At 32.0% G+C, this 27,786-nt stretch overlaps 3 long non-coding RNA genes across 4 annotated transcripts; all 3 read left to right on the top strand.

Moving 5' to 3' along the window:
* Positions 1-29: 29 nt before the first annotated feature.
* Positions 30-3,198, top strand: LOC148603129 (uncharacterized). 2 transcript variants are annotated; one of them, XR_015916652.1, is made up of 3 exons: positions 30-161; positions 1,283-1,429; positions 3,154-3,198. It is a non-coding gene; the product is annotated as an uncharacterized LOC148603129 (long non-coding RNA). The 2 variants fall into 2 exon arrangements; XR_015916651.1 differs by lacking the exon at positions 3,154-3,198 and adding an exon at positions 2,791-3,079 and having other exon boundaries at positions 31-161.
* A 6,942-nt stretch (positions 3,199-10,140) lies between these two features.
* On the top strand, positions 10,141-17,402 carry LOC148603128 (uncharacterized). The gene is made up of 3 exons (XR_015916802.1): positions 10,141-10,403; positions 15,287-15,418; positions 17,297-17,402. It is a non-coding gene; the product is annotated as an uncharacterized LOC148603128 (long non-coding RNA).
* A 3,134-nt stretch (positions 17,403-20,536) lies between these two features.
* Positions 20,537-26,264, top strand: LOC148603127 (uncharacterized). Its single transcript, XR_015916549.1, has 2 exons — positions 20,537-23,017; positions 26,161-26,264. It is a non-coding gene; the product is annotated as an uncharacterized LOC148603127 (long non-coding RNA).
* Positions 26,265-27,786: the final 1,522 nt, after the last annotated feature.

Raw genomic sequence — 27,786 nt, 5'->3', positions numbered from 1 at the left:
TAGTCAGATAGCATATATAGTCAAAGTTCTATTAAAATTCTAGATTATAAAAGAGTAGGAGGAAGGTAGAGATATGCTGAAAATGAATTTTAGAAAATGGATCACCCTTTTCGTTATTGTGACACTTTGGATTGTTCAGAACTCATCGGTGTCAGCTTTCGGTTTGTATTGCGTTGTTTTGTACTTTTAAGGTTGTATTTTAAATATTGAAAATTCTCTTTTTTTTTCATTATCTGTATTTATGCTTCAATTGAAAATCAACTGGCATCGTTTTCCAATTTTGGAAATGCAGAGCGACATGTGATGTAGTATCAGATAGTTTTCAATTTGAAATATCTTCTCCTTTACTGTAATCGAAAAGGATTTTCGATGATTAATGCCCAAAGACCAACTGTTTTGCTTAAGGATGTTCGCTGCTCTGATTAAGAATAACAAGGATTTCAGAGGTTTATGAAATCTTTTTAGACCTTTCATGCTAGAACAATATGAGTATAAAAAATGATGGGTCAGTGTGCTCGTTTTTTAGGTATAAGCATTTGAAAATTAAACGGGAAAAACGATTTCTCTGGATTTTCCATAGGTTTAGTCGTAGTAGGTTTTATCTATTAAAAACACTGAAGAAATGACAAGGATTTTATTTTTAAAAAAAGCTTTCCAAATTACATTTTAATGTGTATATCATGAAATTGTGAGCAGAAAAGTGGGGACACTGCGCACAAAATATTAATGCTATGAAATGAGAAATCCGAAAGTCAGACAAAAATGGCTTGACTTGACCAATGTACATCCGTAATCATAAAGTTGGCTCAAACCATCTATTGATCAACAAAGAGTTGGCGTTTCATGTATGTTCGTGTTAGCTTACATAGCTGTCCTTGTAAGAATCATGGAAAATCTGAAAAATGTGATACCCCCTAAAAAGGCTACAATTTTTTTATTTATGTAATTAAGTTGTTTTATGGGTCCATATTATGAAATGTGTAATTATTCATTCAAATCTGCCTGCTCTTAGGAGATAATCAACATTAAAAAATCCAATAGATTCTATTGTATTTGAGTGTTATTTACAGCTAACTCCCTTAATTTTTTAAATCTTCTGTGCATTCTATATAATATTTATCTCCTAGGAACGCAGATTATATGAAAAACCAAATATTAATTTCTGTTTACTACGGCAATTCAAACAAAATATTAAAAATATGTAGGCTTTTCACCGATGAATCACATTTTGCATGATTTTTAGTCGGAGTACTACTTAATAATTCATTTAATCATTTACAAGGTATTAATCGATCTAAGAAAAGTATGGAACAAAGTGTTGAGGACATTAAACTGTTGGAAGAGGATTTTCCTGACACTCCAAGATGTCTAGATGGTTACACATTTGACAAAGTGACGAATGACTGTGTAAAAGAACAGCCCAGTAGAAGTATGTTCATTTTAAACTATAATTCATTTGTTTTAATTCATGTGAAATAAAAAGAATACTTACAAGTATCTTGTTAGGGATTGTCACACCAACGTTGTTAATACTACTGAATTACCATTATTTGTATTTTAAAGCAGGTAAAATCATTTTATTCTCAAACTAGGAAATTTGGCACCACATTTTATAATATCGTTGGCTTTAATTTAGAATACAATAAGACGATAAGGGAATAATTAATATGAAGTTAATTTACAACATATTATAATCCATAAATAGAGGCTCCTTACCCTACTGGTGCACCTGCTTCATTCGTTCAGTTTTCTAGTCCTGTCTGGGTTGCTTAATTACTTTTGTTTTCATGTTTATTGTCATTATCCTTGGAATACCGCTCGAATCCTATTTTGTATTGATTTCCCTCTATCGACAATCATCTAAAGAAAATACTTAAGCATATTATAGAGCATCATTAACAGCAACACGGTGGGTGTTTCTAGAAAAGCAGAGGACGTTTACCCTACCGGTGCACCTGGTCCATGCTCCTAGTTTTTAGTGGAGTCCGAGTTGCTCATTTACTTTTGTTACTTTGTTTGTATGATTTTAGTAACTTTATGTTCTTTGTTGTGTATGTCTGTTTTCCATGTCTGGTCTTTGTCCCTGGAATACATTCTTTTGATTACCGCTATAACCTTGGTTCCCTTGATTACCCTTACAGTAACAATGCTAACAAAATAAAAAGACAGGAAAATAGGGTCTGTAAGTCTCGTTCTAGTTTCATTTTCCTTACTGGAATTTCTGATGTAGAGCGTATTGATCTCTGATCTGCATTATTGTTTACTTCTGGGATCTCGAAAAGCCGTATTACCATGCAAAATCTTCTATTTTACGCTATTTCTCAACACTTTTATCGTGTGAGAATAGATATTTGTCATTTTCATTGGTATTTTGACATGGAAATATGTATTCCTTTTGGATACTGAACCAAACGCTCTGAAAATGACATATCACTATCCAATTGCATGATAGATTAGGACCCATTCTCGAGAAATCATGGAGTCAAATATGATGAGACTTACGATTTTATTGAAGAATCCCTTTACGCAGAAAATGGAATTTGGAGTTTTCGATTAACACTAACTGTCTCTATCGTCACATAATACTTTTAGTGTCTCCTAAAATTGTTTTCAAGGACAAGGGGAAAATACGTATCCACAAAAGTCAAATCTTAAAGCTTGGGAAAAAAACAGAAAAAAATGAAATTGGTAATTTGTTTTATATCAAAGCTAAACTCGGAAAGTTGATCAAAGACAAAATTTCTAATGTCATATGTTTATTTTTCATTTTTTTTTATTATTTTGTTGTAGGTATCCCCGATGAAGATCCTATTATTCAATGTTGTAACGAAGCTATTGTCTAATTTTGATTGATCAAATTTTTAACAATCGTCACCCACTCATGCTAAAAACAATATGTCACCAAGATATCAGGACGAACACTTTGGTCATCTTTCGTAATCACTTTTCTTTAATTCTTTATGATCTTGTTATTTTTAAATTTCACATATTTCCCATCAGTAGGAAAACTATGTGATGCAAGTGTTATCTTCTGTTTTCGTATTCTATTAAACCTGTCTACAATGGAACTATTCAATTTATATCCAAATTAAATAGACGGTACGAAAATGCCTTTATTAATGCATCTTTTAATCTTATTCATTCTATATATAGCTATCGCTCGTGGTAAAATGATGCGGCATAAATGATCAGCCCGTGGTAAAACAACGATAAATAGGAGTTTTCGTGATTTATTTCTTAAATCCAACAAAGACTTGCACTGTTTAAAAAACTATCCACCGAGTTATTTTTGGAAAGCTTTGTCAATTGTTTGTCCACCGTTGATTCGTAAAAAAAATCAACTGTTAAACAATAGGTTGATGTCACAAAAATGGTTTAAAATGATGAAATCTTGGAATCTGTGTTTCTAAATTAATACCAAAACTTGGAAAATAGATCTGCAGTCTATTGTTAACAGCAGGTTTGACTATCATCAGCCTTGATGCTACGTATCAGCACAGGTGCTCTGACATTACCACTTGTACGGAGTATGTCAACAACAACAAACATATCAGCATTAAGTAAAAGAAAGTAATAAATGGCAAATAAACAGGTCATTAAATTTCAGTCTAAACCTTGAAATGAAGAAGAGATCAATGTTATTCCTTTGAATTGTTTGCATTAGAGAATATTCAATTAACGACTATGCTAGAGAATTTATTGAAATATTGAAGTGTCAGTCCTTGTAAGAATCAGGCAGTAGGTGAAACATGACTATTTGCACCATCAGAATCAAGAAAAAATTGACAAAATTTTCAATATCATGCTGGGCTTTTGAGTTACAATTTCATTGATAAGCACTGAAAATGAACATTTCAAGGGCAGAAAACTAATTTTTCTATGATTCTATTGAAAACTTTCTGTGCAAAGCTAGTGATGCAGAGATCAAATAATGCTCTTTTCAAAATAGAGACAGTATCCTTGAATGATATTATATTGTCAGATCGATGGGGATTTGACATGCATGTTTCTGATTTTTCCCATTTTATCTGATTCTTACAAATACTTACACTTATAACGTAAACTTCAACACCAAGTTAACACAACTGCGAATTACACATGTACATATAAAATCACCATCTAGGTTTAATTCAACGTATCAACAACACAGATTAATATTCAGAATTTGTCAAAATTACTTAAAATGGTAATGCTGCAAAAAAACACAACAAAAGAAAAGAAAACTTGAAGCGTCGCTGCAGTCGCAATTAAGTACGTATAACTACATACAACTCAAATTGAATTCCTGACTCATACCCTGTCAGTATCACAAGTTCAGGCAATCGATAATAAATTCAAGTTTGTTTTCAAGTTTAAAAAACAATGCAAAACACTTTTGAGATTGAGATAATAAACAGGCTGGCCGGTTTGCAAAACATGGTTCATAACACCTATATATAAGAGAAGAAAAAGATCGGTATTGAAGAGAAATCCTATGGCGAAAACACACTTCAGAAAAAGTTATTAGATATCGACACTAGAGCATAAACTATTAAACAATGCAGACACATCACAATCTAATTACAAACAGGAAACGAGAACAGTCTACAAATATAATGTACTGAACAGAATTAAATACAACAATGTACAACACACACATCTAAAACACTATAACAATACGAAAGAGTAATCAAGGGAACCAAGGTTATAGCAATAATCAAAAGAATGTAATCCAGGGACAAAGACCCGACATGAAAAACAGACATACACAACAAAGAACATAAAGTAACTAAAATCATACATACAAAGTAACAAAAGCAAATGAGCAACTCGGACTCCACTAAAAACTGGGAGCATGGACCAGGTGCACCGGTAGGGCAAGCGTCTTCTGCTTTTCTAGAAACACCGGCCGAGTTGCTAATAAAAAGTCAAGTTCGGGGTAGACAAACGAGGAAAGGAAAACTATGTCCCGTTGAATAAATCAGTTTTCATGGTGCTGATGGATCTTACGCTAAAACCGAGAGGATAAGTGATTTAATTCTACTTAGAGTCTAGCTTCAATAATGAAGCGTCTTGACACACTTTGTCAGGGCACAAAAGTGTTCACACAAATACATGGAACAACGAAGTAACTCCTTATGCGTTTAGCACCTGGGCGATATCATTTAACTAAGTTTTGTTGTGTAATTAAGTTCAGTCCTCATAAGAATCAGGCTGTAGGTGAAACATGGTACAAAAACCATCATTTTGATAGTGTAATTTGACTATTTGCACTATCAGAGAAAAGCAGACAAGATTTTCAATATCATGCTGGATCTATGAGTTACAATTTCATTGTAATGCACTGAAAAATGAACATTTCAAGGGCAGATAATTCTGTGAAAACCTCATATTTCTAACATTCTATAGAAAAAATGTCTGAGCAAAGCCAGTGACGCAGAGATCAAATAAAGGTCTGTTCAAAAATAGAAAGCATCCTTAAGTGAAATTATGTTGACAGATCGGTGGGTTTTTGATATGTATGTTTCTGATTTTTCTTATTTTGCCTGATTCTTAAAATGAAGAAGATCAAAAGCCACCTTATTACATAGAAGACCTAAACCATCGAACGCTTAACAGTTGATCTTGAACTAAATGATAATAAATTAATAAATCTTTAAAAAACTTAATCACCCCAAGAATATTTATTAAGAATAAATAGATACCAATCAGAACATCACCTGATGTGTTGTAAATATTGAAACTTTAAAAGGTAGACCTAGGGTAATGGACACAACTCTTACAAATCATTGGAATGTTTTTATTCATCATTTTACATCAATTTCATGTTAGCATCAAAGTAACTTGGACTGCTTTCATTCTGTTTCAAAAGAAAGCATAGTAGGCTTTGGTGAAATTGAATATGATACAAACATATCAATGATTTTATGAGTTATTTCCTTTACCAAATGTCATTTTCCTTAAGTGTATAGGCAATAGATAATAAGACGCAAACAAATGTATAAGAAACATTAAAATGTTGCATTTGTTCAACTAGACTCTTGATTGCGTAATAAAAAAAACAATCGAAATCTTTAAAGCTGTCACATTAAATGCACTTTCATAATACACATGTTTATTCAAATTCAAAAGAATTCACCAAAATGAACTGTAGGAAATCGTTTACATATACAAACTATAAAAAAATAAAATAATTTGTGATCAGCGGTTTAATAAAATTACTTCCACTGATTGACGTGTACGAGAACACGTTATTATTAAACTATCCGTATTGTATTTGCTTCAGTATCATGGTACAAAAAGGCCAATGTTTCATAATAAATCAAGTGAGCTAAAGCAGGGTTAAATTTCTGTTACCCTATTCATTGTGTAAGAATAAAGGAGGAAATGCCAATGATGAATTTTAGAAAAGTTACTTTCCTGTTTGCTACTGTGACACTATGGCTATTACAAAACGTACGATTCGTATTTTGTTTTGTACTAATGTACATTCTTCTCTTTCCAATTCATTTATCTCCGTTTTACCCTACATACCATGTCAAATAAAATCTGACTTGGTTTTTCTCTGATTGTAAGACATATACATGTTTCTGCATAAGTTGTCGTTCACCTTACAGTTATCTTGCATTGAATGAATACGACTAATGATCTTCATGTATGAAGAATTTGGTATACCATATTTGTGCACTTATGTTTTCCCACTATTTGTAGTTTAGTTTAAATATATTTACAGGCAATTGGATTGGGCATAAGTTATATCAACTTACAGAGGTCCTTTCCTCATAATAAATTAAATTATATTGCAAATATTTTGTGAACATACGTCAGCAATAAAACATAATATACAATGTAAACAACTAGTTGTGACAAAACTGAATAAAGAACAGTATATATGTATTTATGTCATTTCAATATCTGTGGCAATAGTTATCTGAACTGAAAAAGAAGTATAAAAGAGAAAAAATATTAACAGGATGAAGTTAAAATTACTTGCTGTGATCATTCTTTGTAACAAAAATGTGTATGCCATACACATTAAGGGAAGATATAGTTGGAAATGCTTGCCTTATTTTAGACTTAATTGGGGCAGACTTCTAGATATTGTTATTGTTCATTAATTTGGATAATTTTTGTACAGAGTAGTGTGGGTTTTATTGTGAAGATTTTACACAAATATCTCCAGTGGAGCGATAAAAAAGTTGGAATATGTAGATATTTAAATGAATTGTTGGGGCTCTCAAAGAGACCCCATAATTATCTATCATTTTTGGTTCCGTTGTGTCTAAGGTCTAAGTTCATTATAAGAATTTGATCCCTAGGTCAATCATGTCACCATAAATGTATCATTACAATCAGTATGCATCCGACTCAACCTTAATTTTAAGTGATAAAACTAGTACTATAAAAATGCCTTATACTTGCTAGACTGAAAATAAATATTGGGGGATAGGCAATAAGGGTTAGCCTACATAGGTCCAACCATTGTCATTAAGAAATTTGCTCTCCCCAATTTGGGATAGATCCTAACATATTTACATACCCCCAGATCATATGACGGGGACCATAATCACAATCCTTGGGCATCATAGTATCATACAAGAAACACAAAATACTCTTTTCACTTTTGTGGGATTAGAAGCCGGACAAAGGTTAGAGAAATGTAATGATTTATAATACTAAGGGAGGTGATCTTAAATTTCCACGTTCTTGTACTAGTATTATACCTTTCTGTAAAGATTTGAATACATCGTTGTTACATACTCTCCCACAGTAATGAGTGATTCAAATTATGTCTCTCCTCGAGATTGTAAAATTAAGATTTTCAACCTACGAGTTTTTACTATAGAGAGTACAAGAAAATAAGTTAAGTCAGGAGAAGACTTCAGAGGAATTGGCTTCTCCCATAAAATCTATAGAAACCTTGAAAAATGTAAATGACGGGAAAACTCTGACAGAAATTTAATAACCACTCGGTCGTGAAAACGTCACATGCATTTTATATTACTAGTAAATAAAACTGATTGGCGGAGGCAAGATATTTTAATAAAGAAGGCCAACACATGTAACAAAGACGTTTAACGCATATTGGAGAGATATTTTATTTAATTTCGAAGAACTTTGTTCAAATTCTTAAAAAATTGAAGGCTTAACACGAATAGGAAGTGAAAATCAAAGTATATTTAAGTAGTACTTCAGCTAAGAACCATGCAAAATGTGATTCATGGGTTAAAGGCCTACATATTTTTATTTTTGATACTTTGTTTGAATTGCCATAGTAAACAGTAGTAAACATTCAGTTTTTAATATAACCCGTGTTCTTAGGAGATAAAAAATATATAGAATGCACTGTAGATTTCAAAATTAAGGGAGATATCTCTGTAAATTACACTCAAATACAATAGAATCTATTGCATTTTCGACGTCGATTATCTCCTAAGAGCAGGTTGATTTGAATGAATAATTATACATTTCATCATATAGACCTGTAAAGCAATTTAATGACAAAAACAAAAATATGTAGCCTTTTTTTACGTGTATCACATTTTGCAGAATTTGCATGATTCTTACAAAGACTGCTACTTAAAACAGTAAGTCTTCAACAAAAGAAACTTATGACATGTGCTTGTAATAGGTTTCAAATTCCTGTAAATATGCTCGATTTATTGAAGATCCGAAAGGTCAAAGTTTCAATGCAGCGATTACCAGACAAAGTTTAAAATTAAAACAATTAACTCATACCATTACAAATATGATACCCAAAAATTTTTATTTCAACCTGTAATACTGTCTGTAATTCCTTATACTTTGGTATTTAAGTTGAAACATCAATAGAAAAAAAATATATATGATGCCCGTTTCATTCCCAAGATGTTTATACTAGTAAACTTATTTGTTGAAAAGTATTGAAAATTTGTCTGTCTTAAACAGTAACTCAAAAACAAATAATGCGAAAATACGTTTTTACAGTGCATCTTTTAGAAAATCACTATACACAAAGGTTGCGCTTAAGGGGGTAGACCTAGGTTAAGAGACTCAACTCATAAACCTCATTGGAATGTTTATATTCAGCATTTTACATCAATCTCATGTAAGCAGCTAAGTAACTTAGGTTGATTTTATTCTGCTTCAAATGACAGCTTGTTAAGCTTACCATACCACATGCATGACTTCCCAAGTGTATCTATCTAGAGGAGCAAACAGGTTTAAACATTTGTTCATATATCAGGATGTTTACCCTATCGGTGCATCTGTTCAATACTCAGTTTTTTAATGTAGTCCGGCTTGCTTAATTAGTTCAGTATTATTATTATTCAGTTATTTTATGATCTTTGTGGTGTGTGTATTTGCCCTGCCTAGTCGTTATCCTTGGATATATTCTTTTTCTTGCATGCATCTTTCGAATTCGGGTTCCCTTGATTTTTTCTTAAATATGAATCTTTTATTTTTATTGATCTAACTTTCAGAGACAACGTTTTTTTATAACCTTCACAATGAAATTGCGGGAGTATAATGTTTTTTATCTGTCCGTCTGTCAGTCCATTCGTCCAAATGTCATATGATCTAAACACCCCATCTATTGACTGATTACTTTTCAGACTTTGGTGAATTTTAAGTAGCAATAAGAATTTGAATAGGATATTTTTTCACAGAAATGTGTCATTTTTCTTATCAGGGGCTAAGTAAAAATCAACGATTTAAAGTTGTCGCATATATATTACCTTTATCTTTTCAGCAGTATATTTAGACCGGAAAACAATGAAATCTTGAATGTGACTGATTTTCACAAAAATCGATCCAGTGTAACATCTTTTATCATTGGGAATGGTAAATGAATTATTTATGCGTAGGGTATTGTGAGAGTGCTTAGTAAGGTTCTTTAATTCTTAATAATATTAGACCTTTATCCTTTTGCAGCTTAAAAATGTTCATTATTTTACTAATTTCACTGAGTTTAAGACCAAAAATAAATCAAAAATATGCATGAATTTACACATCAAACTTTGACCTAAAATTATAAAGAATGCTGATAAGTAAAAAAAAAATTTAATTCATCATTTTTATATACTTTATCATAAATCAACATTGTCAATCGATTAAAAAAAACAACCACGATCGTCATCCTAATCATAAAGCTGTCGCATATGCATGTAAAAGATGAAGTACATTAACGATCAAACTGATTTCAGTGAATACGGATATTGTAGTTCACCATGACGAACAAAGCTATTTATAATGCACGAAAAGAAAATAAGTAGAGATCTCAAAGTAAAGTGTTAAACTGAACACTAATAAACATTCGAAAATATACAGTTGTACTGATATAGTTTATTTTAAGAGGAATATATAAAGAATGAAATCACCTGGAATAATTATGATAATTACTATTTTAGTACCATGGAATTCTCAGTTAGTATCAGCTAGAGGTATGTATAAGATAAAAAGAAGAAAAAAATAAAGGTTCAGATTTGACCAAAATTATTTTAGCAACTTTTGAAACGTGGACATGTGTCTTCACTTACAAATATGGTTAGCACTTTGACTCATTTGATAACATAACCCACATGCCTAAACTAAAAAAAAATATTTCTGTGGCTATAGAGTGATAATCCAGGAACATTTCATCAAACAACATTAAAAGCGTACGTATGTTGGTATTGTATTCTCTTTTTGGATATAATTGACCACTTAAAACAACGGTCCAGTATAAACAGTCATTTAGATTCCATTTAGGGCATCTAACAATCATAATAATATTACATTGTATATTCTGAGATATACGATTGTCTTTTAATGGAATTTGAAAGTAAGTATACTGTTATATGAAGCAATTTTGACATGTAATATTGAGCAAGTTTAACCAGTAAGAGGACGCAGTTATGAGTAAGGGAGGCTTATCAATAATTCGAACACGTTCTAGGTCCTATTAGATTTTGGACGACTTGTCTATGGGCCAAAATCTTCCATGAAGTAGATATGAAACTAGTGTAATCTGCATTACAGTTTGTTTTCTCATTCGGAATTGTTCGGCCATTTCTGGAACACCAAATCTTGAAATCCCAAAGACTTCCACAGGACAGATCTGTCAGACTGAATTCAGATTCTTGGTGCGTCTAAGATTTTGTCGAATTCGTGTTATGATGACAAACGTAGTCACTTAAATTACGACCCCGTTATATCCAGTCATGGCGCAGAATAAACCATATATAAAGTACTATAAATAGTTGTCGGTCAAATTCAAAAGATAATTTAATTCCATTTACCAGTATACTACTGGCATTAAAAAAAATCAAAGCTAATTATAAAACATTTTATAAGAAAATATCTTAACTTATGAATAACCTCAAAATTGAGTTTTGAAAAATTTATGAAATCATCAGTGATATCATAACCATATCTTTATCAAATTTTGAGAAAAATCGAAAAAGCAATAAATTTACAACAAAAATATTAAACAAGAAACCAGCAACAATGACCATTTTCGTTACCAAGCTACTGAACAATTCAGAGATCGTCATAACTTCTGAAATATTTAGGAATTTCTAGGTGATAATATTAGGCGGATAAATATTCCAAAGATGATTTTTCTTAAAACCTCTAAAATTTCATTCTATGACTATGCAAAATTATTGAAAGTAAAAATAGAAGCTCAAATTCTTTAAACAAGACTTGTAGCTCTCTTCACGTGAATTCACGCATAGGACGTGGTTGTATAGTAAAAACACCTTAGTTTGATTATAACAGAAAATAGAAAAAAAATCAATCTATATTTCCATGAATTGTATATTGACGTGATAGTAAGAAGCAAACGCAGTTTTCGGTTTTGAATACTTTATAGAAATTTTGGATACAAAAACAACTAAAAAACGAGACATATTATAGGCATGATTCCTTATAAACTACAGTCCATTTTTAAAAGTATGTATTATGGAGTAATCAAAAAGTCTGCATGGTTTTGGCAAGCTCCGACATAAGGTATTGGTTATGATATTAGAAGTCCATACGCAGTTGCTGAGGAGGTGTTGCCACAGCTGAAAGGAAGGCAGACAATATGGAATGAGAAATTATCTCGTTTGTCGCATAATTTGGTCAGCAGTTTTCTTTTCTTATCGATCTCTAAGAGTAGGTCAACATATGAGATATGATGTTTGTAGTGTCATTCATACTTAAAATTCACTCTGACATGTGACTGTGCTTGTTCTTTCTTTAATTACAGTCTTTCTGGTCATGTCATCAATGGAGATTTGAATATCATTGAGAATGAAGTCCTATGTAATGTAGTTTCTCATGGTCCAAAATTCAGAAAACCATAGCGCCTCAATTGGAAATTTAATTTCAAAGCCATAATGGATGCTGTTGAAGATAATGGCAGATCATGGATAGAGAGAGAAAAAGACCAGGAACAAGAAATCGAGTCCTTGTCAGATTGGATACGTGTCATCCGATCGTTGGTACGGAATCGTATTAACAATCTCCAGATATGTGTCAATAAAAGACCCATCGTATTCAACGATCGTGAGGCACTTGAGTGTCTTTCCTTACTACATGAGAAATATGTTATTGTCTCTGCGGACAAAGCTTCAAACAACATTGTATTTGTTTGTAAAGCGCATTACCTGAATTGCCTTATTGAAAAATTGGGCATTGATAGTAACATCCCAAGTGATTCCACATACAAACGTACTACTTTTGATAAAGATGAAATCCTAAACAATGATAAGTCCTGCATGTCTTCTCTCAAGATCGGAACAAAACGTGAGGACTTACTTTACTTGTATTGGATTCCCAAACTTCAAAAGTATCCATACAAAGAAAGATATATAGCAGAATCTTCATCTTGCGTCACGAATGAGATGTCAATTCGTTTTACAAAAATAATGACAGTAGTGAAGCATGGACAGCAAGCTTATTGCAATACCACCTACTCTCGTAGTGACATTAACCATATGTATATGTACTTAAAAATTCTAAAGATTTACTTCAAACTCTAAAATCCCGCAGCTTTTCTGAAATTAGTTCTCTCCAAACATTTGACTTCTCAACTCTTTACTCTGCATGTACGATACCACATGATGAATTGAAATCTCGTTTGAAAGGACTTATTCGTAAATGTTTTGCTGTTTCAAAAAATTATGTTGTTCTTGGTTACAAATCCACATATTTTTTCTGATACAACGCAGAAGGGCAAAGTGTGCTACACAGAAAGGCAGGTTGGCGATACGTTTATTTTCTTCATTGAAAGCATATTTGTCACATTTTGAGGAATTATTTTTCAACAACAAGTTGGCATTCCAGTGGGCAATAACTGTGCTTCTCTCTTAATCGATTTGTTCTTATGTTCATACGAGACTGAATTGTTTCAGAACGTCGTAAAGAATGAAAATTTAAAAGATGTTAAATCCTTTATTTTTACATACAAATATATTGATGACCCTTCTTTTGGTTATCGTCAATATATCCACCAGAGCTCGAGATGAAGGTGATTACAGAAACAGCCTGTTCTGCAACTTTTTGGACCATCATCTCGAATTTGACAACAGTGGTCATCTCAGCACTAATATTTATCATACAATAGACGACTTTAATTTTAATATCATAAATGTTTATTACCTGTGGTGCAGCAATATTCTTTCATCTCATGCATATGGTTTTTATATTTCACAATTGATTTGCCATAAATATCTGCGTATCAGATTCCTAAATCAGGGCCGGGGTATGAAGAAATATGTCTTAAAAGATCTCTTATTGAATCATTTTTTTCGAAATCAGTCCATGGTTGAAAAATACTCTGTTTCTTCTAAAACAATGATTAATGATTGGGTTTTTTTTTTTTCGTAAATTTTTCTTTTTGCGTATGTGACTGCTGATTTACCGATTATAACAATAGCAAGTAAATGCTTTTTAATCACCACTAGTATAGTCACGCTGCAATGGAAGAGGGAGGTTTAGCGCGCTGTATAACCTAGATTTAACACACCATTTAGTTTTAAGTGCCTGTACCAAGTTACACCAGCTGCTCTAGTGATGCAATATCTATTTGGCCAGATTTATTTTGACTTTATTATTAAAAGTATTAGTGTTCGATAATTTTATTGTTACCCTTATTATGTTAAACAAGTTATATGGGATAGATCAATGTAAAACATCTATAAAACTATGATTGTAGAACGACAATGAGCCACGTATTTAGCGGCTATTAAATTTACATTTACTTTTATCGAAGAAAGGTTTATATATAATTTTTATTTACTTATTTCTGTACAAACAATATATCCATATCACTTCAATGGAGAGTTTTAATCCTGTCCAAGGTCATCAACATATTTGTCTTGTCTCTTATTGATAATTTTTTTTATTTGTTATTAGTTTCATTGTATCAAGAGGACATTGTGGTTCATATTTTGTTAATTTACGATAAAGTGGGCGATAAGTACTTGTATGCGGAAAACTTCCGATTTTTTGGTATATGGGAGATTGTATGGGGAAGGGGAAATTTGTTTTAAAAATTTGTATTGACGTGTAAAATATATCAAATTTAATTTAGGATATCAGTTTTAGAATTAAAGTATTTATAAATATAAACTTTAATTGTAAGTATGTAAATATTTGATAAGAATTATGCAATGGGAATTCAATGGGGGAATGGAGATTTTTCTATGGGGATTGGGATCGGGACTATGAGGAATGGGGAATATAGGGATGGTACATTTTGTATACGGTAAAAGTGGGAAGTTTATACCATCCAAGAGCTGTATGAGTTCATACTTAGTATTGACGTCTTTACGTTGCCCCCCCCCCCCTTTTCATGTTTTTTATAAGTATATAACTACATTTTGATTGCTGGATTGACATTTTTTTAATCTTCAGTTTACTTTTACATCCAGAAGGGTGTTGCTTAAGTGAATTGTCTATTTAAACTAGCTTAAATAACTACCTTGTGGTTGCTGGATTGACATTTTTTTTTAAATCTTCAGTCTACCTTTACATCCAGAAAGGTGTTGCTTAAGTGTGCTGTCATGTTTAAACTAGCTTAAAATGTACTGTAGTTTCTTCCAACCAGCATTGGAATACCCCTCAATTTATCATTCAAGCTTTCAAACAATAAAACAAATGTGCATAGAAAAAATTTTCCATATAAACCTGCGTATCGAGATCTTCATCATGTAGCGAAAATTAATAAAGCTACAAAATATTGTTAGGTTAAATCGTATACTTTAAAAATATGAAAGTGAAAACCATTTTAAAAGAACTAATTATTTAGACCTAAGCTGTACAAACTGTCTTAATAATAATTATTATATTTTGTTAGCTATCAATGGACCATACACGGATGGTTCTAGTAATTTTGTTGGAAGAACCAATAATGTTTTTACTCAACCAACTACTCAAACAAATTGTCCTAATGGATATTATCGACATGAAGGGAACTGTATAAAGACCCGTAAGTATATTATTACTAAATACCTTACATCAATCTATTGCAACCCGTTCGATAAATGCTGTTGACAATATTTGACTAAGCGCAAAGACTTATGCAGTAAGATAAATCTATACTGTTCATTTTTTCAATTACAGTCAATTAGAATATTTTACATATAAGGAGGGGGACGTAGAGTAAGGGATAAAAATAATTGGAACGTTTCTATTCAGCTAGCGTTTTACATTAATCTCATGTAAGCATCAAAGTAACTTGTAGTAATTTCATTCTGTTTCAAATAAAAGCTTGATATGCTTTCGCGAAATTGAATATGATGCTAACATATCACTGATTATGTTCCTTACCCTAGGTCTACCTCCTTAAATCTTGCTTGTATTTGCTTTAGTATGTCAATAACATATGTTATGGTACTTAAAGAGACAAACATCAATAACCTACAGCACATATAACCAGGATGTTAGTTGGGTTAATCAACTGGTGTTTTCTACTTATATTGACAATAATAACATCAGGCACTATATATCGAAAAGTTGTTTCGAAGCAACCTAAATGTCTATATTTTCGTAAGTCGAATTTTACGTTTATTCACATTACTGTGTTACGACAGTACTTGAAGAATATCCACATGACTGTTTGTTTTTCACAGACTGATTATACATGGCTGTTATTAAATTAATGTAACATTTTTGATGAACCAACCCCGGATTTCGGTGAAAGTGCTTAGCAATTATATACGACCATGGTTAAAATACAGGGACATTCCACATGATAAACACTTTAAATGTAGCATACGAATTCGAAATGATGAAAATATGGGATAACCAATGTTAGGAGAGATGACATTAGACAAGGGAAATAAACTAAAAATAACAATAATAATAATTATTGTAATGAAAAAATTTGCACCATTTACTCTTCGTTACCAAATAAATTTCCCAATTTCAAAGACGCGAATTCATACATTTTTTTTATCTGTGAATTGGGGTTTTGTTACGTATGATTTTAATTCAAATAGTTGGTAAGTGTACCCATTTTGTATCCACCTACTTTTCATAAACCATTTGATGTATTTCATATGACATTTTCTATGGTTGGTGTTAACGTTTAATCATTGTGAACCTGCTGTTTTGATTTTTAATCTGAATCAAATTGCAATTAGTGCGAGTAAGACTTTGCCTTGGAGCAACTGTGTTTCCATTTTGTATTGAATGAACGCTTGTATTTTGATTTTGCAATTTTAATTCTTAATTATTGAATATGGTTTAACATTTGAATGGTACCTATGTGTGTGCTTTGCACACACACACACATATACCAGTCATATAAATATAGTAAATATCGGTAAACTGTGCACGTGTTTTAAGGTGTAACCTCTCATCAGCAACATTTACCCAGTTCAAGAATAAAAACATGTATACAATAAGTACTTAATATTTAAAAAAAAAATCAAAATAAAAGATATGCAAATCCAGCAACGATAAGCTCTATCGGCATTCTTGTTGTAATACTATATTGCGTTCAATACTAGGAATATAGCAGATCGAAGTGCTTTATTTGATGTGTGCGTCGAATTCTGTGTAACGGCTTATTTCAGAAAATAAATTTCAAAATATTATTCGGTATTTGATGTTTCCAATATTGTTGCAAAAATAAGGAACAGTTGTTTTTCAATGAGAAGCAGTTGCAAAGCATTTAATGTAAATCAAAGAGCACTGTAATTAACAATTAATATAACAGCCATAACCAGTTACACAGAAATTTACTAGACCTCTTACTCGTGTTATTGCTAGCATTTTCCTCATTATGTAGAGGTAAGAATCATAAGATTTTCGAATCATGCCTAAATGCTACTCTCTTTTTGTGTTTTTTTTATATTTACAGCTATACACAACCTTTGCTGCAATGCTGGAATTCAATACTAAAACCTATTGATGTAATAGTTCATCTTCTGGACATTACTAATAAATAATGTTGTTTGGACAAACAAGATATTGTGTTTACATTATGGATGAAAACTAGTTACAATGTATAAATAAATGATATAGTATAGTGATGCCTGGTATAGAACAAGGGATACCATGTTCAGTTCATCGTGTTATTTGCCATGTGTTATGCTTTAACTAGCAGATTATCTATTAGACCTCCAGGCCACCGATTCACATAAAATCATACGTTTTGCGTTTATGAGTGCACATACGACTACTGTAAGGTTACATTTACGTGTGGGTCACAAAACCACTCGTAAACGTAATCGTGAACCATCGTTTTCTTGTTCTTTAAGAGTTACTCTTTTTCTTGAAAGTATGAAAAACTCATAATTAAAATTAATTTCCAGTTCGTCTGTAAACTATTTTTATTATTGATTATTGATTGCTTCTTCATTAGCACAATCTGCTTTAAGTAGAAATAACGAGGAAGCCAAATTGGACGTAACTTGAAGTGACTACTTAAGTAGAGTAAGTATCCCCTCATATTGCATTTTTAAAATCCAAATTCACAATCTTATAACAAATGGAGTAAAATTCAAAGATGGGAAGATTTTACGCAAAGGTATGTTCCTTGGGTATTATTAAAATATTGAGCCAAACAATCAGTTAGATCTACAATCTATGCACCAAAATATGTAACATCTTTACCGCCAATGACATGTATGATAACCTAACTACAATAATACATGGAAACAAAATAATTCACCTTACCTTAGAAGAGTTTGTTTTCCTTAATAAGCATATCCTACTACAAATATAGTAGCTGCCATTACACTGGAAATTATTCTCTCTTCGATGGCTATTCTCCATCAATATTGTTCCGAAAAATCTGGAACATTTTTCAGTAACAAAACGTCTTTAAAACTTGTTTTAAGTAAGGCATTAATATTCAATATGCTTTCGCCAACATTTAAAATGTGTACATGCTGACGTTCTTTTGAAATGCAAAATTTTTCAGCAGTTTATCCATATCTTTTTCAAATTTCAGAAAATGACCTAAATACAAGATTGTGGAACGGCTTCAATTAAATGTATTATTTAAACAAGACTACTATTGAAAATTTCTTCTTGTGAACAAAGAGTCCTTCCAGGAATCATAACTCAAAAGATTCTGTATATGACTATCATGGTTCACGTGTGTAAGAATGTTTCAAATAATCTGACGTCATTAATATAAACGTGTTCACAAACATGTGTAAGGGCACTTCTGGGGTTATTCCGGTTATCACAAATGTATTGCAATAAAATGGAACAATAGAAAAACCCAATCTTGCATGTCCCTTACTCGGGTTAACGAATATTTTAAAGTTCATTGAAAAAAATATATATTAGGTTTTTATGAGTTTAAAAATGCAGGGTTTTCTAACATTAACTGCTTGCATATTTCAAGTAATTGTGTTTTATGTAAACTTTTATATTTATTCTTAAGTGGCGGATCCATGGGGTGAATTTCGGGGAGACCATTTGTTTGAAATATTTGTTAATAATGTGAACATTTATGACACAAATGAGCAAATGAAGGTCTGAAACTCCACCCCCTTATATATCCTATATCCGCTCGGTACCCGACTCACATTTATCTTTACAAAAGTAATTCAATTAAATAGATGCAAACCTGTTGAAATCATTCTAAACTACAGGCTATTTGAAAACGTATTAACGGTACATACGCATTTTTTTATTTGACAAAAAGAAGCTACCAAACACCACCTTAAGGTACACCGATAAGTTATTAGTATAGTTTAATTAACTGATATTTATATCGCTTCCCTTCGACATGCAGCTATTAGCTTTTAAATGGTTTAAGAGGAATAAATGTTGTATTCTGAGAGCAAAGGGAACCGTTGTTTTCTCTTTTCTTTTTTATGGTGCCGTTAAATATATTTTATGAATGCTTTATGAAAAATTAAAGGAGAGACTCTCTCCCATAGCAAGTATTTTTTTTTTATTATCATAAAAAATAGATTAATAATTTATGTTCATCATATGAAGAGATTAGGTATGGTGAATATTAGAGACAACAACCCCACCAGGAAGAAAATGTCAGGTCAAGACCATCCATTTGTCTTCAATGAACGAAAAGGAAATTTCACACCACAGGGCAGACTGCAGCATCCCCTTTAACACCATTATACACAGGTACAGTGACAGCGTTGTTTTTACTGCCATGCCAGTTCCAAACGATTTAAAAAAAATGTTCAATGAAATTAAATGTTCAAAGATGCCTTATTTAAATCTATCCCTTAATTAACGGGCATGAATACCACGTGAACCTCCATCCTTTGTTATGTGCAGATCCAGGATATCAACTGGTTTAAACATCCGTCAGTCCATTACTTTCAAACTTTGGTGAATATAAAATAGCAATAAAATTTAAATAGGATATTTTCACAGAAATGTCATTTTTTATCAAGGGCTAAGTAAAAATCAACGAACAAAGTTGTCGCCTAAATATCACCTGTATCTTTTCACCAATATGTTTGAACTTTCGTGAATGACCGGACCACAATAAGATCTTGGATGTGATTGATTTTCACAAAAATCGATCCAGTTTAACATCTTTTATCATTGGAAATGGTAACTGAATTATTTATGCGTAGGGTATTGTGAGAGTGATTAGTAAGGTTCTTTAATTCTTAATAATATTAGACATTTATCCTTTTGCAGCTTAAAAAAAAATCATTATTTTACTAATTTCACAGAGTTTAAAACTAAAAATAAATTAACAATATGCACGAATTTACATATCAAACTATGACCTAAAGTTGTAAAAAAATTTCCAAAGAAACAAGAACAGAAAATGCTGATAAATTAAAAAAAGATCATCATTTTTACAGTGTTATCCTGCTACAAGATTGAAGACATCACAAGTTTTATGGTCGTCATCATGAACTCCTGGATCGTTATGGTGTATCCATCTGCGCCATGAAAACTGATTTATTCAATGTGTCATAGTTTTCCTTTTTCTCTTTCGTCTACCCTGGACTTGACTTTTTATGAGCAATTCGGCGAGTTTTACTAGAAAAACAGAGGACGCTCACCCTACCGGTGCACCTGGTACATGCTCCCAGTTTTTAGTGGAGTCCGAATTGCTCATTTGCTTTTGTTACTTTGTATGTATGATTTTAGTTACTTCATGTTTTTTTGTTGTGTATGTCTGTTTTCCATGTCTGGTCTTTACATTCTTTTGATTACCGCTATAACCTTCGTTCCCTTAATTATTCTTTCATACACTTTACCACAAATCAAGATCTTCAATCGATTAAAAGAAAACACGGAAAGCGAAATGTAAATTGAATTGCTAACAACCTCGATCACCATCCTTATCATAAAGCTGTTTCATATGTGTATAAAAGATGAAGTACATTAACGATCAAACTGAATTTTTAATCAGCATTTTTGTTTCAGTGAATACATGTACGAATATTGTAGTTCACCATGACGAACAAAGCTATTTATAAGACACGAAAAGGAAATAAGTAGAGATCTCAAAGTAAAGTCTTCAACTGAGCACAAATAAACATTCGAAAATATACAGTTGTACTGATAGAGTTTATTTTAAGCGGAATATATTAAGAATGAAATCACCTGGAATAATTTTGATAATTACTATTTTAGTACCATGGACTTCTCCGTTAGTATCAGCTAGAGGTATGTATAAGTTAAAAAAAAAAGAAAAACAATAAAGGTTCGAGCTTCTCTGTACTATTAGCCTAATATTCATATTTGACGAAAATTATTTTAGCAACTTTTGAAAGGTGGACATGTGTTTTCACTTACAAGTAAGGTTAGCACTGATCCTTTGTCTCATTTGGTTACGTAACCCACATACCTAAACTAAAATATTTTTGTGGTTCAAGAGAGATAATCCAGGAGCATTTCATTGAACAATTTTAAAAGTATACGTATGTTAGTCCATCAATTGTATTATTGGCCACTTAAAACAACGGCCTATAAACAGGCAGGATCATTTAGATTTCATACAGGGCATCTAACAATCATAAAAAAAACATAACATGTCATATTGTGAGATATATGTTCGTCTTTTATTTGAATTCGAAACTAAGTATACTGTAATATGAAAAAAAATTAACATGTGAGAAGACGCAGTAATAAGCTAGGGAGGCCTTATCAAGAACGTTCTAGGTCCTATCAGATTTGGGACGACTTGTCTATGGGCATAACTCTTCAACGAAGAAGATATGAAACTAATGTAAACTGCATTTCACTTTGTTTTCTAATTCGGAACTGTTCGGCTGTTTCTGGAACACCAAATCCAGAAATCCCAAAGAGTTCCACATGATGGATGTAACTTTATTTAAATTTACATTTACATTGATCTCTAACAGTAGGTCAAAGAGTAATCAAGAGAACCAAGGTTATAGCGGTAATCAAAAGAATATAATCCAGGGACAAAGACCAGACATGGAAAACAGACACATACAACAAAGAACATAAAGTAAATAAAATCATACATACAAAGTAACAAAAGTAAATGAGCAACTCTGACTCCACTAAAAACTGGTAGCATGGACCAGGTGCACCGGTAAGATAAGCGTCAAGATATGAGATATAATGTTTGTAGTGTCATTATGTCAAACAAGTTAAACATCCATGACACCATAATTGTAAAGTCAACACGCCATGTATATAGCGAAAAAAAATAGCTATTAAATTTACTTTTATCAAAGTAAGGTATATACATTGAGAGTTTTACTCCTGTCCAAAGTCATGAATATATTTGACTTGTCTGTTATTGTTAATCAATCTATTTGTAATTGGATTTATTGTGTCAAAAGAGCGTTGTGGTTCATATTTTGTTAATTAACGATATAGGGGCAACAAGTACTTTATATTTAGTATGAGTCCGTAATTAGTATTCAGTATTGAAATATTTTCGGTGTCCCCATGTTTTTATAAGTATATAACCACTTTGTGGTTCCTGGATTGTAGTTTCTTCAAAATCTTCAGTTTACCTTTACATCCAGAGAGGTGTTGCTTAAGTGAACTGTCACGTTTAAACTATCTTAAGAGATATTAAAGTTTCTTCCAACCAGCCAAAGAATAACCTCAATTAATTAACCAATCTTTCAAACAGTATAACAACGTTCATAACTATTTATTCCAGTCTGTCTGCTCCTAAGAGATAATCAACATAAAAAATCCAGCAGTTTTTATCGTATTTTTTACTGTCCTTTAAAGAGTTATATCCCTTAATTTAAATTCTACAGTACATTCTATATAATTTTTATTTCCAATAAAGGGGTAAACGAAAACCCACATGTTACTTTCTGTTTACTGTAAAATAAAAATAAATAAAATAGCAAAAGTAAAAATACCACGAATTACACTTTGCATGATTCTTATCAGGAGTACTTCTTAAAATCTGTAAGAAAAATCGTTTTAGAAATAGGATTTTATGATATAGACCTAAGCTTTTCAAACTGACTTGATAATACTTATTAAATTTTATCTTGTGTTAGCTATCAATGGACCACATAGGGATGGTTCTAGTAATTACGTTGTAAGAACCAACAATATTTTACTCAACCATCTACTCAAACTTTTCCCAAAAGATATCCTAATGGACGTGAAGGGAAATGTATAAAGTCCCGTAAGTATATTTTTACTAAGTTACTTACAAAAAACCCCTATTCTATTGAAACACTTCCGATATAGACAGTTGCGATCACTTCTAACCTCTCTTCGATCCAGTCAGGATTGCTGTTCTAAACTGTCAGAAACTGTTCTGACCCGCGACACACCTTGTCAGGGTCTGTCAGGTATTAGGACAAGCTCTGTCATAACCTGTCATGAGTCCTGATACCTCCTGTCAGGAACTGTTCTAGGTAGAACAGAAACGTGGATTAGAAGAGTCATAAGCTCGAGCATACTTCTCTGACTGAATTACATGTAGTGCATGTACCTGATTCCGAAAAAAGTCATAGTATCCAAATCCCGATTCTTACGACGGGAAAGAACCCTTGCTATGTTTAAACTTGATTTTTTTTCAATTTTTACCCGACTTTTATGTACGGCATGCAGTACCAATAAAAATATTGCCTGCCGTACATGCTACGCCCCTGACTTTAAAGAATTTGCACTGAATTCTTTGGTTGCATATCTAGACACCGGTATGATACAAAGTATCTATATATATTGACAATTTTAAACAGTTCATACAGAAATTTTTTTTACACCTTTATGGCACTTTAAAGTGTTTAAACTCATATACTTTGAAAGAGTATAACATTTTTGAAAAATGTTGACTGATGTATATATACCTTTATGAAGAATTTTGACAGAAATATTAATTTTAGCCCCTCATGGAAATTAAAGGTTTTCACACTCATACTTGCAAGAATATGACATTTTTAAAGAATTTTGACTCAAACTAATGAGTCGCAGCCACCACAAGATAGTTATATTGAAAACAAAAACATTTCAGTTATTCATTTTAGACCCTCATAGAAATTGTGTGGGCACTTATACATATGCTGGAACATGATATTTTTGAAGAATTTAGACAGAAGTATATGTATCACAGGCACCAAGATATTTTATTATATCTTTTTATTTATTTATTTATTTATTTATTTATTTTTTATATATTCAAAAAATAAGCATTTTATTTTCTTTTAGTTTCAGATCATTATGAAAAATAAAACTGCTCGCACTCATACATTTTGCAGAATTTTTACCTAAACACAGATGTCACAGTCACTAATATAAAACAAACATTTTTACATTTTCTACATATAAGACCATGTAGGTAAATTGGAAGTTTTCACATTCATATTCGTTGCTAAAAGTGGCATTTTGAAGAATTTTGACCGAAATATTTAGGTATCAGTCACCCATCTAATGCTAAAATTGTCAATTTTAACATTGTTTAGAATGATTTGTGACACTTATGTTATTAAAAGTAGCTTTCACTCAAAAAGTACGTTGTCAAGCTTAAACTTCGTGAGAATTACCAAACATCTGAAAGTTATCGGTTACTACTTCTACACTTAAAACAAGGAGTTAAATATACAAATCCTTGCTTAGAACAGAAACATAGACCTTCAATTTTATAATTAAATAATTTAATTTAACTAATATTACAGGTGTATGAGAGAATGTAAAAAAAACCACATACATAAAAACCATGATAATTTTTGAACATGGACAATGATCGAGTGACTGTGGGATGATGATCACGACGAGCTCTCTATATATAATTGGAAATCCAATGTTAATTTTAAAATCAAGATTTTTTTCCTAATTGGATTTGCTGAATTACATTAGTCACACAGTTTCATTTATAGACTTCCTGTCCTAAATTACGTCACACAGAAAAGAAAGATTTAGTGTCAGGAACTGTTTAGGGGTTTGACAGTTTAGAACAGCTTTTCGTTTTTTTCCTTGTCACGACCCAGGATAGTTTCTGTCATGATCTGTCAAGGAATAGAACAAAATGTGTCCTGACTCAGGACAGCCTCTGTCAGACTCTGTCAGGATCTGTCAGGATTTCTGTTCTATCTGCTGTCGTACAGCAGAAATCCTGACAGATTCTTGCAGAATTTAAGAGAGGTTAGAAGTGATCGCCACTGTACTAGTGACAATATAAGACCATTATTAAATGGCCAATTATCTTTGAAATACCAGAGTGAATGTGCCAAAGTTTAGATACACAATGTACCCTGATTTATTTACAATATGCATAAAAACGTCAAAATTCACACACTTTTTGAAAGTTATATCGCTTTATGTACATCTCATCAGTGATCACAAGAGTAATCAAGGAAACCAGCTATGTAATGTTGATTGTATGGATTCTTGTGGAGTTTAGGAATCCATTACATAGACAGACGGTAAATCGTCTTTGGTAGAGAGACCAAATTAGGATAGCACAGAGTTATGGTTTTCCACAAACTCTTCTTTGGAGAGTGTGGTAGCAGTATAGGTCTTATCACTGCTATTATTTTCTTCTACGTCTACCTCTGATAATAAACATTTTATGTAAAATGTTTTGCAGATAAAAACAAGGTTGTTCTGGGCTTTGTCTGCTGGTACGGCAACATATTTATCATGTATAGTAGACAATGTTTTTGCTACATCGGGGTCTTTTAAAACTGATGTGGCATTGGAACTCATTGACCTACTTAAAACTTTCATTTCTTTAAAATTAAAGACCTCACGGCCTTTAACCTCTCTGACAATGAATCAATGACTTCTTCTTCTCGTTTTATCCATTTTTTGCATAGTCCTCCATGGCATCCATAAGAACTTATAAGAAGTAATAATTCCAATTTATGGAGCGTGGTCAAAACACAGGGACATTCAGCATTGATAAACATGTACACTAAAATGTATAACACAAAAACTTGAAAATTTGGGATAATCAGCGGTTAGAAGATATGACATTAGAAAGAGGGGTATGTAACATGATTTTATTTAAATAGATGGTAAGGGTTCCGATTTTGTATCCATCTATTTTTCATAGATTTATTTTATATGGTTGGTTTTAACGTTTAGTCATTGTTTCCTGATGTTTTGATTATTAATCTGAATTGCAATTAGTGTGAGTAGGACTTTCCCTTGAAGCAACTGTGTTTCCATTCTGTATTAAATGAAGGCTTGTATTTTGCTTTTATTTGTTTTCATTTAATGAGTATGGTTTTAATATTTGACTGGTATCTATGTGCGTGTTTCGTTCACAATTTTCTAATCATGCCTAAATGTTACTCTCTCTTTTTTCTTTTATATTTACAGCTTTCAGCAAACTTTGCTGCAATGCTGAAGTAAACAGTAAACAGTAATGATGTAATGGTTAATCTTCTGGATATTACCAATAAATAATGTTGCTTGAACAAACAGGATATTGCGTTTAAATTATGGATGAAAACTAGTTATAACAAGTGATGTAGTATTGTCATGCCTAGTAAATGGATATCATATTAAATTCATCGTGTTGTTTGCAGTAATGTGGGGATATGTTCTGTTTTACTGTATAAGTTGTAATAGTAGGTTACCTATTAAACCTCCATGCCAGGGTTTTTCAAAAAAATCGGACGTTCTACGTTTACGAGTACACCTACGACCACCGCCAACTTACATTTACAGGTGTTTCACAAAGCCACTCGTGAATGTAATTGTGAACCATTGTTTACGTCTGCTTTTTCTTGAAATTATAAAAAGCTCAAAATTGAAATTCATTTCTGGTTTGTCTGTAAATTATTTTTATTATTGATTATCAATTGCTTCTTGATTGACACAACCTGCCTTAAGTAGAAATGACGTAAACAATGAAGCCAAATTGAACGTCACTGGAAGTGACTACATTAGCAGAAGAAATATTACCGCATATTGCATTTCTAAAATCCAAATTCACCTAAACTATAACAAATGGGGGAAAAATCAAAGATTGGAAGATATTATTCCAAAACTATGTTCCTTTGGTATTATAAAAATATTGTCGTTTTATCAACTGAGCCAAAACACTCAGTTAGATCTACAATCTGTGCACCAGAATTTGTAACATCTTCACCGCAAATGACATACAAGATGAACTATCTACAATGATTTATGAGAAAAAAATAATTCATCTTACTTAAGAAGTATTGTTTTACTTAATTATCATATCCTATTTCAAATATAGTAGCTGCCATGCTTCATTATACTGCAAATTATTGTCTCTTCAGTGGACATTCCCCTTAAATAATAATTTTTCAATGACACAAAGTCTTAAAAACTTGTCTTAAGTAAGCAACTAATATTCAATATACTTTCACCAACATTAGGTACGTGTGCATGCTGACGTTCCTTTGCAATGCAAAATGTTTTAGCAGACCATTCATAATTTTTTCCAAATTTTAGAAAATGACCTAAATACAAGATCTACATCCAAGAGTAAATGAATGACCTACTTAAACTGACGTTTAACACGAATCGGGAGAAAAGTCGACATGAATAAGACGTTGAATAAAAGCACTGTAATTGTAGATATGCTTCAATTAATCATGCTATTCAAACAAGACTACTATTGAAAACCTTCTTTACCTCAGTAAAAACGTGTTCACAAACAAGTGTAGAGGCACTTGCGGGATATTACCGGTTATCGCCAATGTATTGCAATAAAGTGGAACAATAGATACACCAACTTCTACATAACCTGCATATAGACCTGTCCCCTCCTCGGGTTATCGCATATTTTAAAGTTCTTTTCTTGGCACAATGAGCAGCTCGGCGGGAATTTCTAGAAAAGCAGAGAACACTTACCCAATCGGCCCACCTGGTCCATGCTCACAGTTTTTAGTGGAGTCCGAGTTGCTCATTTGCTTTTGTTACTTTGTATTTATATTTTTAGTTACTTTATGTTCTTTGTTGTGTTTGTCTGTT

Source organism: Perna viridis, chromosome 11 (genome assembly GCF_037379345.1).
Source record: "Perna viridis isolate PV_CMFRI_1.1 ecotype Kerala chromosome 11, ASM3737934v1, whole genome shotgun sequence".
NCBI classification, from domain to species: Eukaryota; Metazoa; Mollusca; class Bivalvia; order Mytilida; family Mytilidae; genus Perna; species Perna viridis.
This window is presented reverse-complemented; position numbering and strand designations above follow the sequence as displayed.